Source organism: Microtus oregoni, unplaced genomic scaffold, assembly GCF_018167655.1.
Source record: "Microtus oregoni isolate MIOR12 unplaced genomic scaffold, Mior012 000020F_ref0000438, whole genome shotgun sequence".
In the NCBI taxonomy this organism is placed as follows: Eukaryota; Metazoa; Chordata; class Mammalia; order Rodentia; family Cricetidae; genus Microtus; species Microtus oregoni.
Genome location: NW_024543079.1, coordinates 25,754,004 through 25,770,811, shown reverse-complemented (window position 1 = coordinate 25,770,811; position 16,808 = coordinate 25,754,004). Strand labels below are relative to the sequence as shown.

At 42.8% G+C, this 16,808-nt stretch overlaps 1 protein-coding gene across 4 annotated transcripts in view; it reads left to right on the top strand.

Annotated features, from left to right (window-relative positions):
- Nucleotides 1–1,726, top strand: part of Macrod2 (mono-ADP ribosylhydrolase 2) — a 1,907,927-nt gene extending 1,906,201 nt beyond the window's left edge. For 3 of the 4 annotated variants that reach the window (XM_041670250.1, XM_041670249.1, XM_041670248.1), the window contains exon 19: nucleotides 1,283–1,407. The gene's annotated coding sequence lies outside the window, so the exon portion shown is untranslated. Of the gene's footprint in view, nucleotides 1–1,282 lie in introns of all 4 variants that reach the window. The other variant, XM_041670251.1, reaches the window with a different exon arrangement.
- The last annotated feature ends 15,082 nt before the right edge of the window (nucleotides 1,727–16,808 follow it).

Genomic DNA, 16,808 nt, shown 5'->3' with positions numbered 1-16,808 from the left:
ACCTGCACCTGCAGGTGATTGAAATTTGTCCGGATTTGTTTTGTTTTTTACCGTGTACAAAATTCAACTAAAAGAGGGATCAAAGACATAAATGTAGCATCCAAAACTATTTGAGCAAAACGCTTTATGTCATTGGTCTGGGCAATGTTTTTTCTGGATAGGATTCCAATAGCACAAGAGCAAAAGGAACACTTTGTAAACAGGATTACGTCCAAGAGCGAAGCTCCTATGCCGCAAAGAAATCAACATAATGGAGAGACATTGACAGTGGGAGGAAGCATTTGTCAGCTGTATATCTAAAAAGAAGAATATCCAGAGTAGAAACCAAAAGACTAAAAGCAAATTTTCTACTTAATAAGAAAATGGCCCAAATAAACACCTCTCAAAAGAAATACCAGTATACCAAACCTCATTCATATGGATGCTATGTTCTTGGTACAGTCTAAATATCTCACAATAGAATGGATGAAAATGTGATTTCTGTACACAGGGTCTTGACAGTCATCATTGGAGAAGAACAAAATAAACTTAAGCAGCAGCAGTATAACTCACAGAAACACTGTGCTGAGTGAAAGACACTTCTGTGATCCTATTTGCAGAGATCTCATGTGTAGAAAGTTCTAGGACCAAGAATTGTTGGTTCCAGCAGGTTTGGCCTTGACAAAGAGATATATCTAGAATCATGAGGATTTTTCAGATATGATAGTGTCACGGACTAAATATGAATATAAAACTAGAATCAACAGAGTACATCTGATTCATGCATTTCCCTGGAGGTGAACTAACCTCAGTTTTAAAAGTCTAACTAAAATGAGCATAGACTTTTCTGGGAAAGAGTCTATTGAAGTTGTCTCTGGGTGGAGGACAGCAGATATGTAAAAAGAAAGGTCTCATCAATACAAAGCAACATAATATAAGTCTTTATTTGCATTCTGGTCCCTAGAATCTAGACTGTGGGAATAGTCTGGAAAGGATGGACACATCAAAGATAGATTGTTCAAAGATTTCTTTGAACACTTGAGTTAATCGTCCCCACCAGCTGAAGCAATGTGTCATGTGGCCTACATTAATCAGCAGTGATTTAGAAGATCATTAAAGATACCAGGTGTTAGCAATTACAGTGCAGATAGGTAAAGCCCTTTGATAGTCTAATAAGCTCTTGCTAGGCCTGGCTGAGGACTGACAGTTCATGGGCTGCATTAAAAACTATTCCTTGCTAAGCCTTGTGAAGATGCCTGATCTTTCATCTAACAAACGGTTTGTTTCTCTTTGTCTTCCTCAGGGCCACAAGATGAAGCTGAAGCAAAGGAACAAAGAACTGAAGCTAAATGACAACCCTCAGCATCGCAAGGCCTGGCCCTGGGGGACTTGGGAAGAAGATAGTTTGTGCTGTGGCAGAGGGTGGGGGAGGGGGGAGGCGAGTCCGAAGAAGGAAGGGTCCTTTGCTCTAACACTCCAGCTGCATTTTGTTTTGTTTACCTACAGAAAAGGAAACAGGAAAAAATTAAAAAAGGAAGAAAGAAAGAAAAAGGAATAAGAAAGCAAGCTCCCTCCACTTGTAAGAGGCCCCATGCTAAGGCAAACTTTCAGGCGCTCCGTCCCTTTCATTGCTGTCTTTTCTCCATGCCTTACCCTAGGGTTGGTGATAGGGATAAGACTCGCCTGTGTCTCCTGGTCCCTGTCTGTTTTCTTGGTTACCTCACAAAGCTGGTCATAGAGTGATTTCTCCCGGGGCGGGGGGGGGAGGAGAGGAAGGTGATTGACAAGCTTCAGGCTAAATTTCAAGAATCACCAGGCTCAAAATTGGTAAAATCTACAGACAGAGGAGGAAGGATAGAAAATGGACAGAAGCCTCGGAGAACACCTTGAAGAGGTCTGAATGAGGGGTTCAAAATGTTTTAATCGGGGTTTAATGAAGAAGGTGGGGCCTGGCAGCCACCAGGGTCTTCACCTCCACACCCAGGATGTCTTGTGCATTCCCTTTTGAGGCTGACTTTGAGCACAGCTTCATTGGTTTATAAGATCTTCACGGTGTGCTTCCATATAGAGCCCATCACTGACATGTGCTTCTTCATATGCAATGGGAAAGGGTATTATTATCATTATAACCTAATAGATGCACTTGCTCCATTTTAGGACCCAAACAAACCTATTAAATAATAGTTTCAATTTCCAAAGTTCCTCATGAAATCTCTACTTTTCATAAAAGAATATCCATGTTGAGCCAAGGTGTGTTAGCCCACAGAGGTTTACACTTGAAGTTAGCAGTCCTAGGAGCCATTGCTTCCAGTCCTGGCTTACCTATCTGCTCGTGCCAAGTTCAAGAATGATTTGATGGATCATCCACTCATCCAAAAGGTAGTTAGAGCTATTAACAACTTAAGAAGCCAGTGGAATAGAGTTAGCTCAAGCAATGAAGACCAGAGGAGGCCGGGCATCATCCCTACTCTCTGTCCCAGAACATACGGAAGTTCTCCCACTACCTCCCTGGGTTCCAAAGACATGGTAGTATCTTTTGCACATCACCTGATCTCTACAATGCTTTAGACTTGGCATGTTTATGTTGCTGTTCTTAACAGAAGGGGGATGGGAAGTGGGAACCGACAAAATCTAAAGTCAATAGTGAGATGATACCACTTTATAAATGTCTCATCCAGCTCTCTGGTTTTGTCCTTGCCTGTGGAAAACTCACCTTATCTTCCTATGACCAGTTTCAGCTGTTCTGAATTAATTGCCTCTTCCAGAGAACATATTTTGTATAATAGAATAAGTAGCAAATCATACATCTGCATATGTTACCTTTTAACATCTCTAATTTTCATTAAAGCAATTCATCATAGCAACAAGGCTATTTCAGCAATTTCATGATGCTAACCCATGGCCTCTCTTCCTTCTACAGTTTGACATGCACGCACACACCTCTCCATTACACACTGTTTTCTAGAACAATACTTTCTCTAAATAATTGAAGAACGGATGCCATTCAGATATTGATAGCTTCAATGTTCTTGCCATCTTCCTAGCTATTTTACAAACGCCCATCATTTTTAGGACATGCCTGACAAAAGAACCAAGCTAGGAGGGGGTTTCCCCAGAACTTCCAGGGGAAGTACTGCTGGGACTCCTTAGGGGGCTATAGTGGACAGCAGGCTTCTAAATGGACAAAGGCAAAAAAGGGACAACCAGGACGGAAGGGATCCAGCCCACCTTTCTCTTTATTACCAATGGCAGCCATTTGATGCACTCATATTGCATGGGTTAAGAAATCAGAGGAGAGAACTCTATGAAAACTGTAGAAAAAGGAAAGCGCTCTTCGTATCTAGGAAACAGAGAGGGGGGAGTCCCACTCCTGCATTTGCTTAGATTTCTTTTTATGAATTAGACATTTTCATTTTTGCTTTGCCGTAGACTTTTGGTTGCTCTGTGGCTAAACGATTGTATGCTTTAAAATAAATAATGCAGTTAATTCACACTTCAATAATGAAATATTAAAATTTTAGCTCTGGGCCAGCCTGAAGACATCACAAACGAGGAAACCTGTTGCCTGCTGGCCCTAGCACTGCACAGGCTGTGCAATGCAGTCCATGTGGGAAGTAGACCAATTCTTCCACACATGAATTTCAGAGGGCCGTTTCCGATCACACTTCAGCCAGGCCACACGACATGAAGGGCAGTGGGAGGATGGGAGGAAAGTAGCCCTGTTGTTAGTCATGTTCACACACAGACAGTTGAAGTAGGCCTTCGACATAAGAGTCCTAATTAAAAAGGTACTCGCTGCAGGCTAGACAAAGGGGCTTTTCCTCTTGCTGGTAACTATTCAGATGATGGACAAGTCTTCTTTGATAAAAGCTTACAAAGAAGACATCCCAAGCCCTGTCTATGACACCAGGTCACATATTAATCACTGCAGCTAATTGTAAATCTTCCTATGAAACTCTGAAAAGCCTCTTTGTGAATTAGTCCAGTTCTGCTTGACGCACTTGGTTTGCAAAGACATTTCTCTGTATGTGGTGCATGTCGGCTGTGCTTTGAACAACAACAAAGTTAGCAGAATACGCTCGATATATTTTCTCGGGAAATAGGGTTTTTATCATATGACTCATTAAGGATTTGCCTTACCCTGACATTTGTGATATAAAGGAAAATCAGGAGAAAAGTACTTTTCTTGAACAAGATATGTTTTTACTTAACGCGAATACATGTAGTCTGTTGCTTGCAAGGAAAAAAAAAAAACAAATGTCTTCTGGTAATAATAGGGTAACACGTGCCTCTTTTGTTAAGCCAGTCTTGACATGCTGGACAGCTTCTGAGTCTGTTTGTCTGTTCCCATCTGTGCCACACACTATGATACTCAAATGACTGTTGCCTTCAAACTATATTTGTTAGAGCAGAGTGCAAATAAACTTCTTTGAGAGGATCGTGTGGAATCATGTGTTTTGTGAAATTTGTTCTTTAGCCACAAGCAAAAATCCTGCGCTCATTTCATACTATTTGGTTGTAAATAAGCATATTTAAAGTTACTTCTGTAAGTTCACTTTGACTCAATGATTTCCTTCCCTTCCTGAGTCTAACGGAAGTTTTATCCATGTTTTTCAAACTACAAAGAAGTAGACACAATAGACACACGTGCCCACAACAATGTTTTCTTTATGCTAGATAAGTCATTAACTTACTCACATAGGTTGATGAGCAAAAGGCAATGGGTCCAGCCGTGGGGTACATCCTCCATTACTGGAAGTCTCTCAAACACTCCCGTCATCTTGTAACTGACTGGCTGTGTGATCCTGGCAGCCACACACTCAATCCCCTGCTGAGAGAGTCATGATAGCTAAAATTACAAGAATGGTTCAAAGTGCAAAACAGGTCCACCAAAAATCACCGTGGAAAAACTCAATGCCCTCTCCAAAGGGGCTGTCCATAAGCATTGCACCAAAAGCAAGTCACTCTATCTCTTTCGGGACAAACGCTACCAGCTGTCCAGTGTTCTTGTCGGCCATTAAGTGAGCCCTTTAACAAAATGCCAGAGATGAACTGGCCTAAGGACATCCAGGCTGCCACTCTAGAGCAGCATGCTTTCTAGTAGTAAATAAGGTTTGAAGAAGAGATAAAAGGCAGGCAGCACAGTCCCCTGTTGTAGTGGGCACACTCAACACGTGGCTCACAGTGACAATGATGATAGTTGGACTTGATTCACACCATGCTAGGTACAATGCTTCGTTTATACCCAACTATTCAAGACTCTGCCTGTTATTCATGCTTCTCTACTGATGCTGTCAGTATTCAAACATGAGGCGATGGGGGCCATTTCTCAGCCAGACTATAGCGAGAGGGGACTGAAGAAAGGAATTGATTTTTTAGTTAAATTAATTTTGTCTGTTTCAGTGTTGAATATTCATTTTGAATAGGCATTCAGTTATCCGGATTCAGAGCATAAACTCTACCATTGAGCTAAGTTATTCTTTGTTATGTAATTGTTTTTGTACCTCATAAATAAAAGGCTTATTTTCTAAATACTATGCAATAAAACTAATACTTAACCAAAAATATAAATATTAAAGCTATAGCAGCTAAAACTATAATTAAGGAATTTTTAAATTATTTAACTTTGCATTATAATATTTTTGTAGTTACAAAAATTTGAGAAAGCCTTTAAATTAAGATTTTTTTAGCAACAGAAAAAAATGAGTACTGAACCAGGATGTTAAGTCTTTCTCTTGTTTGAAATTTCATAAAAAGGGGTAAGTCTTTGATGGAGGAAGGTCATTGGTTAATTATAATAAAGAAACTGCTTCGCTCTCATAGGTTAAAACATAGGTGGAAGGAGTAAACAGAACAGAATGCTAGGAGGAAGAGGAAGTGAGCTCAGATGCTATGCTTCCCCTCTCTGGGCCAGGCGCAATGAAGCAAGCCGCCAGGTCAGACATGCTGAATCTTTCCTAGTAAGCGCACCCCGTGGTGCTACATAGATTATTAGAAATGGGTTAAGAGTGTAGTAATAAGGGCGGCGGGGCTGCGTCCCCAGCACCCCAGCCGCCCGCACGGCTAGATTATGCCCGAAATAACAACACACAAACTGTATTCATTTAAACACTGCTTGGCCCATTCTCTTCTAGGCTAATTCTCACATATTAATTAAGCCCATTTCTAATCATCTGTGTATGGCACCCCAAGGTGTGCTTACCAGGAAGATTCTAGCCTATGTCCATCCTGGGTCGGAGCTTCATCCCGGGAGCGGGACCTGGCGTCTCTCTCAGGCGTCTGCTCCCGAGAGGAGAGCTGTCAAGACTGAGCTCACTTCCTCTTCCTCCCAGCATTCTGTTCTGTTTACTCCTCCCACCTATCCTCTAACCAATAAAATGGGCCAAGGCAGTTCCTTTATTAGCCAATGACCTTCCTCCATCATAAGAGGCTGAAACTAATGGGCCAGGCAGTGTTTAAAAGAATACAATTTAGCCGGGCAGTGGTGGCACACGCCTTTAATCCCAGCACTCGGGAGACAGAGGCAGGCGGATCTCTGTGAGTTCGAGGCCAGCCTGGTCTAGAAGAGCTAGTTCCAGGACAGGAACCAAAAAGCTACAGAGAAACCCTGTCTCAAAATATATATAAAAAAAAAAAAAGAATACAATTTGTGTGTTGTTATTTCGGGGCATAAGCTAACCAGGCAGCTGGGAGCTGGGTGACAGGAAAGCAGCCTGCAGCTCCTACAACAAGTCTTCAGCACCTATCCTGAATGACTTTTAAAAAGTAGCAATAGAAATTTATTTAAGTACAGAAAAAATGAAATTTTATGGATAAGCTACTTAGCCAGTATTGAATTTATTTTTAATTTACCAACAGTACAACGGGGGGCAGGGGAAATACATACAAAAAAAAAATCAATGCATGCAAGAAACAGCTACTGAAAGGTTCCTTTATTGTTGTTTCTTTCTCTATATACCAATCAATCAAAATAATGAGTGTGAATTGATAAAATCCTGTAAGCAACTTCAGGTAATAGCTTTGATCTATTTTCATTTTATATTATTTTCAATATTGTATGAATCATACTTTGTGTCATGGACACCCATTGCTTATTGAGCAGGGTGTATCAAAGCTTTTTCTCATCAATTATTAAGTCATTAAAAATACTTCATAGCAATAGCTGAAGTTTATTGTACCACTTCCCTGCTGTATGACATTCAGCTTACTTGGGTCTTACTTCCTTTAAATAAAACTACCAACACTCTTTTTTAACCACAGTTTCTGTCTACACCAGGCTACGCTTTCAAGAAAGGCCCCAGAGTTAATGAATATTTGTCCCTAATCACCAAATTATGTTCCAGAGTCATACTGCTAGCAATTATAAAATGAGAATTTCCACTTTGTGTGGCCCTCACTGACCTTGAGGGCACTATAAACATGGACGCTTGAACGTGTCAGCATGAGAAATTGTTTCTCATTATTATTTTAACTATCCTGTCTTCATTTACTAAATGAGGGTGGACAGATTTCTGTCAGCTGCTTGTATTTTTTGATTGGGGAATTAATCTACTCGTGTTCTTTGGTCATTTATCACTGGAATTTTGCTTTTCTATTGATATTTATGAGCTGGTTCTTTATATAGAGAGAGTTTTATCTTTATTGTCATGTGTCCCACACAAATGTTTCTACTTGTCTTTCAGTTCATAATTGCGATTGTGATATTTTTCAACACATAGTTCTTTCTATCTCTCTGGGAAGCAAACTTTGTTCCCTCCATGTGGGCTTCCATGTCCTTTGTCACTGACAATGCCTGCTGAGCTTCATTTTTGCCTCTGCCAAAATCTTTAGCCTAGTAGAAAATGCCTTGTTTGGCTTTCCTGGTTATAGGTCTTCCAATCCTACACCTGCCAGAAGATGACAGACAGACATACAGACCAAGCTGGCCAATCACAGGAACTTACCTATCAGGCCTCAATGAGTGGTTTAGAGAGACTGTAAGTTAAACAGAGTTCCTATAAGCTGCCATCGTGGGGTGCCGGTGCCGTCCCTTCAGCACGAAGTTCAAGGCCACAAGAGAGAAGGCATTACTCCTACTCACACCTAGAAGCGACTCTACATCATCACTTTTGCTCACATATTATTAAGTACCAGTTGGTCAACTGACCTGACTCTAACTCCTGGGAGCTATAGCTCGGCTGAGTAACTAGCAGGATATTGATCGTGTCTGATGATGCTCTAGCATGCTGCCTGCTTTATGATGATGTTTCACTCTATGCTCTGGCTCAACCCACTGTTTTTACTCACAAGACCAAGCCAGTCAGCACAGCAGCTCAGGGAGGAGAGCCAGCTGGGTATGTCAATTGGTCAAAGCAATTCAGCACCAGACAGAGGGCTTAAGCATATGTGGAGGAAGCAGATATCCTGCTGGACAGCAGTGGCTGGAAAGAAACCTGGGGATAGTGAGCCACGTAAAGGCCCAAGTTCAAGTTCAACCACCAGAACACGTTTAAAAAACAAAAGCAAACAAACAAACAGAAAAAAAAAGACCTGGATGCCATGGTGTACATCTGTATTTCCCAGCATTCCTATAGCAAGATGAGACAGGTGGAGCTTTTCTGGAAGCTTCTAACCAGCTAGCAAAAAGTATGCAGCATAGCAAAAACCACAAGAAATTCTCAGCAAGGTAGAAAAAAACCCAATCAAACAAAAAACGACTCCCAAAAGTTGTCATTCAATTCCTACGTGCATATTATGGCATGTGTAAACACACACACACACACACACACACACACACACACACACACACACAAGTAAATAACATTTAAACTTAAACTAAAAGAAAAGAACTTTGAGGATATGGTAGAATAGAATATACCATTCATTGTCTTGTCTCTCTTCCTGGATTAACTTCCAGGTTTTTATTAAGACACCTAGCACAAGGATTAATTGTCTAGATTAGCCCCTATATGGACACCTTTTGCCTTTGTCTAACTATAAGAACCTGCCCAGATGCCCACATGTCGCTTCTTGTTTTAATTTTTCATCTGCTTCAGTCTGTGTTTATATGTAGTTCCATGTTCCTACCCTAGACATTTAATGCAGCTTGAATTTATTTTGTCCTTTGATAGCTACTGAGAAACAACTGCACTTCATTGTCAAAATACTCCCAGGACCAATTATTAAATGGCACATCCAGACTGTGTATTCTGAGTTCATGCTTCCACATGGCTCATTTTGCATTTACACGAGATCTATTTTCTTAGCTACCTCTCATACTGCTGTTTCCTGATATACTGACTCAGCCACTGTGGTTTAACTGGCTGTGACAATGTCTAGTGGGGAAACTCAGGGCCTGCACTCTTCTTCACGTTCAAGTGCCCCTACCTAGTAGTGCTTAGTGTTTAAGATATGCCTTAAACACCCTTCACCACATTTTCCATCAAGAGACAACACCCCTTTTATTTTATTTTATTTTATTTTATTTTCCTTTTCTTTCCTTTGTTGTTTTTCTTAAATCCAATTCTTCTTCTTTTAGAATCCATAAAAACTGAGCCAGAGGATTCACACTTGAGTTCTGATAGCAAGGAAAGAAGACACTTGTTACACAGGTAGCCTTCTGAAATACTGCATAGAAGAAACATTCCTGTTTATCCCTGGCCTGTGGACAAGACTGAGCTGTGGCCTGAATAACAATTGCTTTTTCAATCTTCTGTCCAAAGCCCTTTTCTGACTGGTTGGGCCTCCTCAGCAATCAATCTCCTGTCCGTGCCTTCCAGTTGTGTGTAGAGAGTCAGGAGGCAAATGCTAGGTAAATGTCAGTGTGTCTTGAGTGATCATCCTCTCTAAGCAATCATCCACTTTGCAAGTAATAAAGGATTCAACAGAGTTGGTCACAGGCCTCTTTATCTACAAAGCACAAGATGCAGGCAGCTCGCTTGTGGTTATCAAATGCTTCCCAGAGAGGGCCGAGTTGCTCCTGAAAGAGTGTCTTTGGTTTCGTTTCATCTGATACTGGGTATTGGCATGATACAGTCGAGAGGAGATTCATTAGCAGCCTGGTCTAGTAAAGACTGAGGCAACAGCATCCTCTCTAAAGCATGACTGTGAGAGGCTGGAAAAGTTCTAGGTTTTTGTTCGGGTAAGTAGAATTAATATGGACAAAGAATCTATAAACATTTAATGTTAAATAGCATTCATCACTGTTCAAATAATTGTTCATAAGTTAATTCTGCCTTGACAACAATCTAATAGTTACTGCTTCCACTCCCCCTTTAAGATGAACAACCCCAGGTATCAACAAACTAGTTAATTTGCTTGCACAAGGCCACAGATCAAGTAAGCAGCCAGAAGTTATTATGCTAACTACTACAGTTGAAGGCTTCTGTACTAGGGTCAGAAACAGAATTGCCATCAGACATTAGTGAGTCCCAGATTCTGACCCTCCATGTAGGCTCCAGGTCTTGTAGCTTCTGGTTTGGGAATCCGGGGTAAGAAATGTCAGAATGTTGTGCCTTTAACAGCTTCCAGGTAGTGCAGTTGCTGCCGCCGCCCTGGGGGCCAGCCTTTGAGAACAACTCCGTACTGAAGTGATTGGCAGGTGTGAGCCCTTGACAGCTAGGAAGAGTAAAACATCCTGAGAATCTTTAAGCCATGCAGCTAATTCTCAGTTTCCTAAGTCAGAATACCTGTGGGTTTCAATTCCCTACAGCAACTGTAAGCTGACACAACCCACACAGGGCCCGCTTCTCTGTCTGTTGGGTTCACAGGCAGCTATTCAAAATTGAGACAGTATGAACAGGAATGTTAGAACATCAGAAAACAGAGGTTTAAGTATCATCCTGATGGCCTAACTTCCCCCTTCATAGCTATGGTTGTCATATATAGACCATAGTACCAATTATTTACCACTTAAGAATATAAAGGTAAATGTTAGACACATTCATATAGACATTTCCTGGCATATAGAAATAATGGTGTCAACACACACACACAACACATGCACACATGCATAACCCCCTATGAAGAAATGATATTTGATTTCCTTTCTTTTTAGAAACCAGGAGAGGAACTTAACTTTCTTGGCTTTTGCAAAATCTTTCAGAGTCACACTGGGTACCCAAACCTTCTTTCCAATTTTCCACTGTGACAAGAAAGACTGTGTACTTGGCTGTCTGCTTCATCCTACTCCTGCAGGAGAGAGGGATTTATTGGCTGGCTCTTCTCCAGAGCTGTATTTCTGTGCAGAAGAAATGTATGTGTTCTAACAGAAAGATGGAAAAGGCTAGAAAGAGCCAGCAATCTACAAAGAGAGAGACTGGTCAAGGGAGTAAAGGAAAAGAGGACTTGGAGTAACTTCAACGTCATAAGTAAAGCTTCCTCTTAACTGATTGTAAGTTGCTTACATTCTCTCTGGTATTTCTTTCCTCTGCAAGGATATACAGTTGTTGCTTGTGTTAGCTGTTGCCCTCCTTCCTGGAGCTACAGAAGTTAATGACATGGACAAAACCTCCTATCATGTGAAGAAGGGCAAAGTAAGGTAAAGACTGGAAGAAGGAAATGCCACCAGTGGGGAAGCCTTGAGGATTAACAGCCAACTCTTCTGTATCCGGCCACCTGTAAATTTCCCACACAGGAAAACCCAAGCTCCTGGCGCTGTTGGCTCACCCCTAGTCTCCGAGAACTGCCACTCTACTGAGCGTAGAGTGTAGGTTAAGCTCAAGCCCTGTCATGGAGTCTACAGGAATGGGGGTCTACACTCAGCCATCTTTCCTTGGTGTTCAGCAAAGGTGGGACATGACCCAATTTTCAAAGTGACTCCATGTTGATGTGGGATGAGGAAGTTAGTCTAATATCAAGTGAATTCTCTCATCTGTGACCTCAATATGAGGAAGAGAAGGGAGGATAAAGAGCAACCATTCTGAAGAAAACTCTAGAGGCGTTCACAGATCTAGGCTCTGTTGGGCACTATAGTTACTTCTATATTTCGATAGTTACTACCTCTACAACTATAGAGGCTACACTCTTCTGTAGTTACTACCTCACTTTTCTCATGACCTCCAGAAGCAATTTACTAAGCATATAGTTTTGTTCTCAATTACCTGGGGTCAATGTTCTTGATTCTAGCCACACAATAAAATTGTCTAGGGAGCCCTACTCTCCCAAAAACCAAAGGAAGGAAAGTCTATAAATGGCAGGCTTGTCACATTTCCAAGATATCAAGGTCACTAAAGACAAAGACAAACCGAGAAACTGTTCCAGATTCAAGGAGTATATGAAGGCAAAACTAAATTTAATGTAGATCCTGAGAAAGAGTATTGGTGCCGTAACTAGGTAACTAGTGTCAATAAACATCCCCTCTTTGACCTTGACACTACTGCTGTGGAAATGAGGGAGAGGATAAATATTTAGAAAGGGGCAGGAAAGACACAGATTAATTATTTATGCTTCTTTTGCTTTTTTCCCCTTTCATTTTTCTTTTTTAAAAACAAAGTCCTTCTAGACAGCCCTAGCTATCTGGCCTGGAACTTGCTGCTACATAGGCCAGTCCTAGAACAAACTCACAGTGATCACCACCACCACTACCTCCTCCACCACCACCCTGACCCAGTATTGGGGTTAAAGGCACGCAACGCAATTGGGGCTCCTTCTGACTATTTAAAACAAATATTGAAAATGGAGAAATGGCTCAGTGGTTAGAGCACTTATGATTTCAGAGGACCCAGGTTTAATTCCCAGCATCCACATGGCAGCTCACCACTGTCTGTCACTGCAGTTCTAGGGGATTCAACACCCTCTTCTGACATCTGCTGACATCCGGCATGCATGTGGTGCACAGACATACATGTAGGCAAAACATCACTGAGTGAAAAATTAAATTATTGTATTCAATGTATTTGCACGGTCATAAAGAGGTCAGAGAATAGCTTGTTAAGTACTCTTTCTTCTTCCACTATGTCGGCTCCAAGGATGGGAACTGGGTCGTCAGGCTCTGAGGCACTAAACCATCTTGCTGGACCATGTACTTTCCTTGAATGGCTAACATATTTTAAAATACAATGTTAAAAAAAAAAATCCACCATTTTCCAGGGCATCTCCCAGATCCATATAGCATCATCCTAGGTTTAGGAACCTAGTTAGCACACTTTTCTCGACCCCTTAAATGGTGTTGGATTCTCAGGAAGTACTAATCTCCCTCCTAGAACAAGACAGTAGGGAGATGGGCAACTGTGCTCCTCAGATCATTCCTGCCCCCTGGGGAAATGGAAAGGGATCTGATGGCATTTTAAAATTACTTCTGCACACCACCAGCCTTGGACAAGCGTGTGTCCACTCTTAGCTTCCCAGATGTTCCTTTCCAGGCAGTTTTATATTAATCCCACAGAGTAAAAGGCTTCCTTCCCTGTGGAAATTGGCAAATGCTAAATACCAACTTCTCCTAGCAAATACAGCTCTATGGAAATGAAACATAATCTGCCTTTATTAATAAGGAGGTGGCAAATGGCTCAGCGTGTACATGCGAGAGAAAAGCCAAATGTAGGTAGGAACGTGTCTCTCAAAGCAAAGGGGGGAAGCAAGGAAGGTTAAACAGCGCAGAAAGATCACTGGGTTTGGGATTCAATTTCAGTGGTTGCAAAAACAAGGCTCTTGGCTATTTGCATATAAATGTGCTGGGGGGGGCGGGAGTCACAGTTCTCAGCTGTGCATTTTAACTTTCTCCTTAAAATCTGTTTCCCAAAGCAGCTGCAGGAATCAGCTGCAAATTCCAAATCTAAAAATGAAAGTCACATGGCTGAATTGGGAAGGAGACAAGAGGAAGGCACTCAGGATGCTCCAGTTAACCCATTGGGGCCTGAAGCCCATCTGTGCTGCCTGCAAGCTTTTAAGAATCTCAGTACCCATGGTGCACTGGGGCACAATTAAATCTGGCTTGCTGTCGGTTAGGCGTCAGAGGAGAGCGATGTCCCATGTCTGTGAATGTCTCAGACAATAAGAATCTACAGTCTTGATTGACTAGCAGTCGGGGGGGGGGGGTCTGCATTTTATTTTTAAAGGCAAGATAGGTGAATAGTTCAAGTTTAAGGGGCTAGTCTCTGTGGCAACTACTTGGTCATGCCATTAGGCAGTCACAGACAGTGGTAGTGGTGTGACTGGGTACAGTACACTCGTTATAAAACAAGTTGGTAGACCCTGCCTAAGACCCTGTATTATCTTTGGTTCAGATGCCTGGTATCAGGATGCTTTCCAGACACGGCCACCCTCCGGCTCTAGCTCACAGCCCTCCAAAGAATCAGCAGCTAGCTGGAGTTCTTTAGCAAGGTGACCATAGCACAGTGATATGGAAGGAGGAGGTACAAGGTCGCAACACTGAGAGCGAACTGGGTCTGGGAGTCTAGAACAGGAGTGCTGAGATGTGAAGGGCCATCTCTTTCGTTCATAAAACTACCCATAGTGTTAGAGATACCCAGTTATTTTAAAGACCTTATACAGGGAATTCGAGAGGTAACACATGAATGTGAAGTGTCAATGGGGACAGCCATGACCCATGGTCTTGCACCAAGAGGGAGGTGACCCCTGCGCATGCACTGCGATATCCTCAGTCGGCATGAGGTTGGGATAACTTGGCTGGCACAGGCTCTCCTTTTAGATGCCCAGACATTTGCAGCTCACCTCTGCCAGGCCTAAAGTCTCAGCTGCACAGCGGCAGAAGACAAGGACAATTACCCTGAGTCTAAGAAAGTCGGGCTTGAACCTGGTTTTCCTGACCCTGACATGCCACATGCTCCTTGTACATCTAATTCCACCCCCATGCAGGGCAGCGCCTCTTAACAGCTGCATCCTCAATGCCTGGAATGGCTTCAGCATTCAAAATTGGCAATAGGTAAACAGACATGGAACGCACGATGTCAGTTGATGGTGACATCAGCCTTTAGTTTGCGCGTGTCTATAATTGACTAGTGGCCTCCCTCATTAGCAAGCACAAGGGCTGTGTGGGTTTTGATTTATTTCAAAGGATCCATCCCTGTTTCCCTTGCTGTACAGAATTCTGGCAAACGACAGCACAAGCTATTTCTTCATCCGTTGCCCGAAGCAGATGGCCTAAGGGCCTATATCCTGGTCCTTCAGGGTTAAAGGGACTTAGGAAGGTGTTTCCAGTTTTCCCTAAAGCGGTGTCACTGAGCTGGGAGGGAATGAACTGAGTGGCTCTTCCCTGGTGCCAGTCTGTCAGTCAGCTGGGACCAGCCTATTGTCAGAGGCTGTTTTTCATGCCCTAGAAAAAGAGTCTCCCAAAAAAGCCTGCCAGTGATTAGCGTGTGCGAAGAGAGTACGCATCGCTCCAAAAGCCCCTGCACCTGCCTCGGAGGTGTCTCTGCGGAACACGGTTTTGACACATTGTGTGAAGTGGAGTTGCAGAGGAGGCACCAGGGATGTCACACAGCAATTGAGAACTGGGATGGAGCCCTGAGCCTCGGTAGCCAGAGAAACCACTGTGGTCCCGAGAACCATTTTCTCAAATTCGCAGTGCAGATGGCTAACTCAGGCAGCATATTAGAATCCTGGCTCCAAGGTTGGACTCCAGTCTTTTTGCACACCTCGTAAGCAGCATGTGAACACTGAGTGCCTTGACCACAGAGGAAAGAGCAGAAAGCTTCAGGCCAGGAGAGGCACACATTCATTAGAGATGTATAGTTCTTGTCAAAGGTGATCTCCTCTCTATGTGCTGATCTCACAGTGTGCCTTGTACACACCTCCCACTGAGACAAAAAGGTGAAGGTGTGCTCCCTCCCTCTAAACCACGGGCTGGGCTTGCAAACACCTAGAGAGTGATTCAGTGACTTTCTCAGGTAGGTTACAGAGCTGATACCCTGTCACCACGGTTCTCTCCAGACCCAGGCATCACCCTGTGAGGAAGCCCAAGCATCCTGGGAAAACCCCCAGAGAAGCAGCCTCTGTCCCATAAGCCACACTGGGCTCTGGCTGACAGCTAGTACCACTTGCCAGGCACGGAAGAGATTTGTATTTACCAGAATCTCTTCAAATCCATCCTGGCAGTAAAGCCCCTCACTCTATGCAGCTTGCCCTATCTGGAAGTGTGTAAAATGGACATGGGTAATGCGTGTGTCCTCTGCCCAAGACAGACTGCTGACAGAATCAGTGACCTCTGTTCCTGTGCACAGTCTGGAGATATTTTTACATGTACTAGGATCTGAGCTGTGGTGCCAATCACTCAGTTATTTTCTTTCACTCGGAATATCCTCTCTGCACAATTGGGCACTCTCGTTCCTTATGCTTAGATCACATCTCCTAAGCTGGAGAACCGTGCATCTAATTGATTGCCAGAGAATCCCATTATGCACAAAGCTTTACCACACCTTGCTCCTGGTGCTCTCCCACCCCAAACACCTGGTCTGTGATTATTTAGTACAGCCATCAATTTAGGGGATGAAAACATTGTAGCAGCATAGTGGGGCTGAAGCTTCCAAACTATCCCTGCTATTGGCAGGCTGACCTGCTCTTTCCACCCCCACTAAATCCCTCCATCATCAACCCACTGCTGAGGTTTAGGCTCTTTGAAGTGTCATCACCCTGACGGATTCTAGTTATTTCTGGATACCTCCAGCTATTTCTTAAATACATTGTCACTATCCTCCAGGTTAATAGCATAAAGAACTTGGACCAGCTCTTCATGGGCTCCTTATTGCTTTGACAAGACCAAAGAAGAACACTGAATGCCCTTCTTGCCTTAGTGCCCCCTACCCCGTATCCCAACTATTGACCAAATCTCGTGTTCTGTAGTAACTGCTATGCTCTGTTTATGCTTTAGTAACGTCAAAGTCTCTGGAATGCTC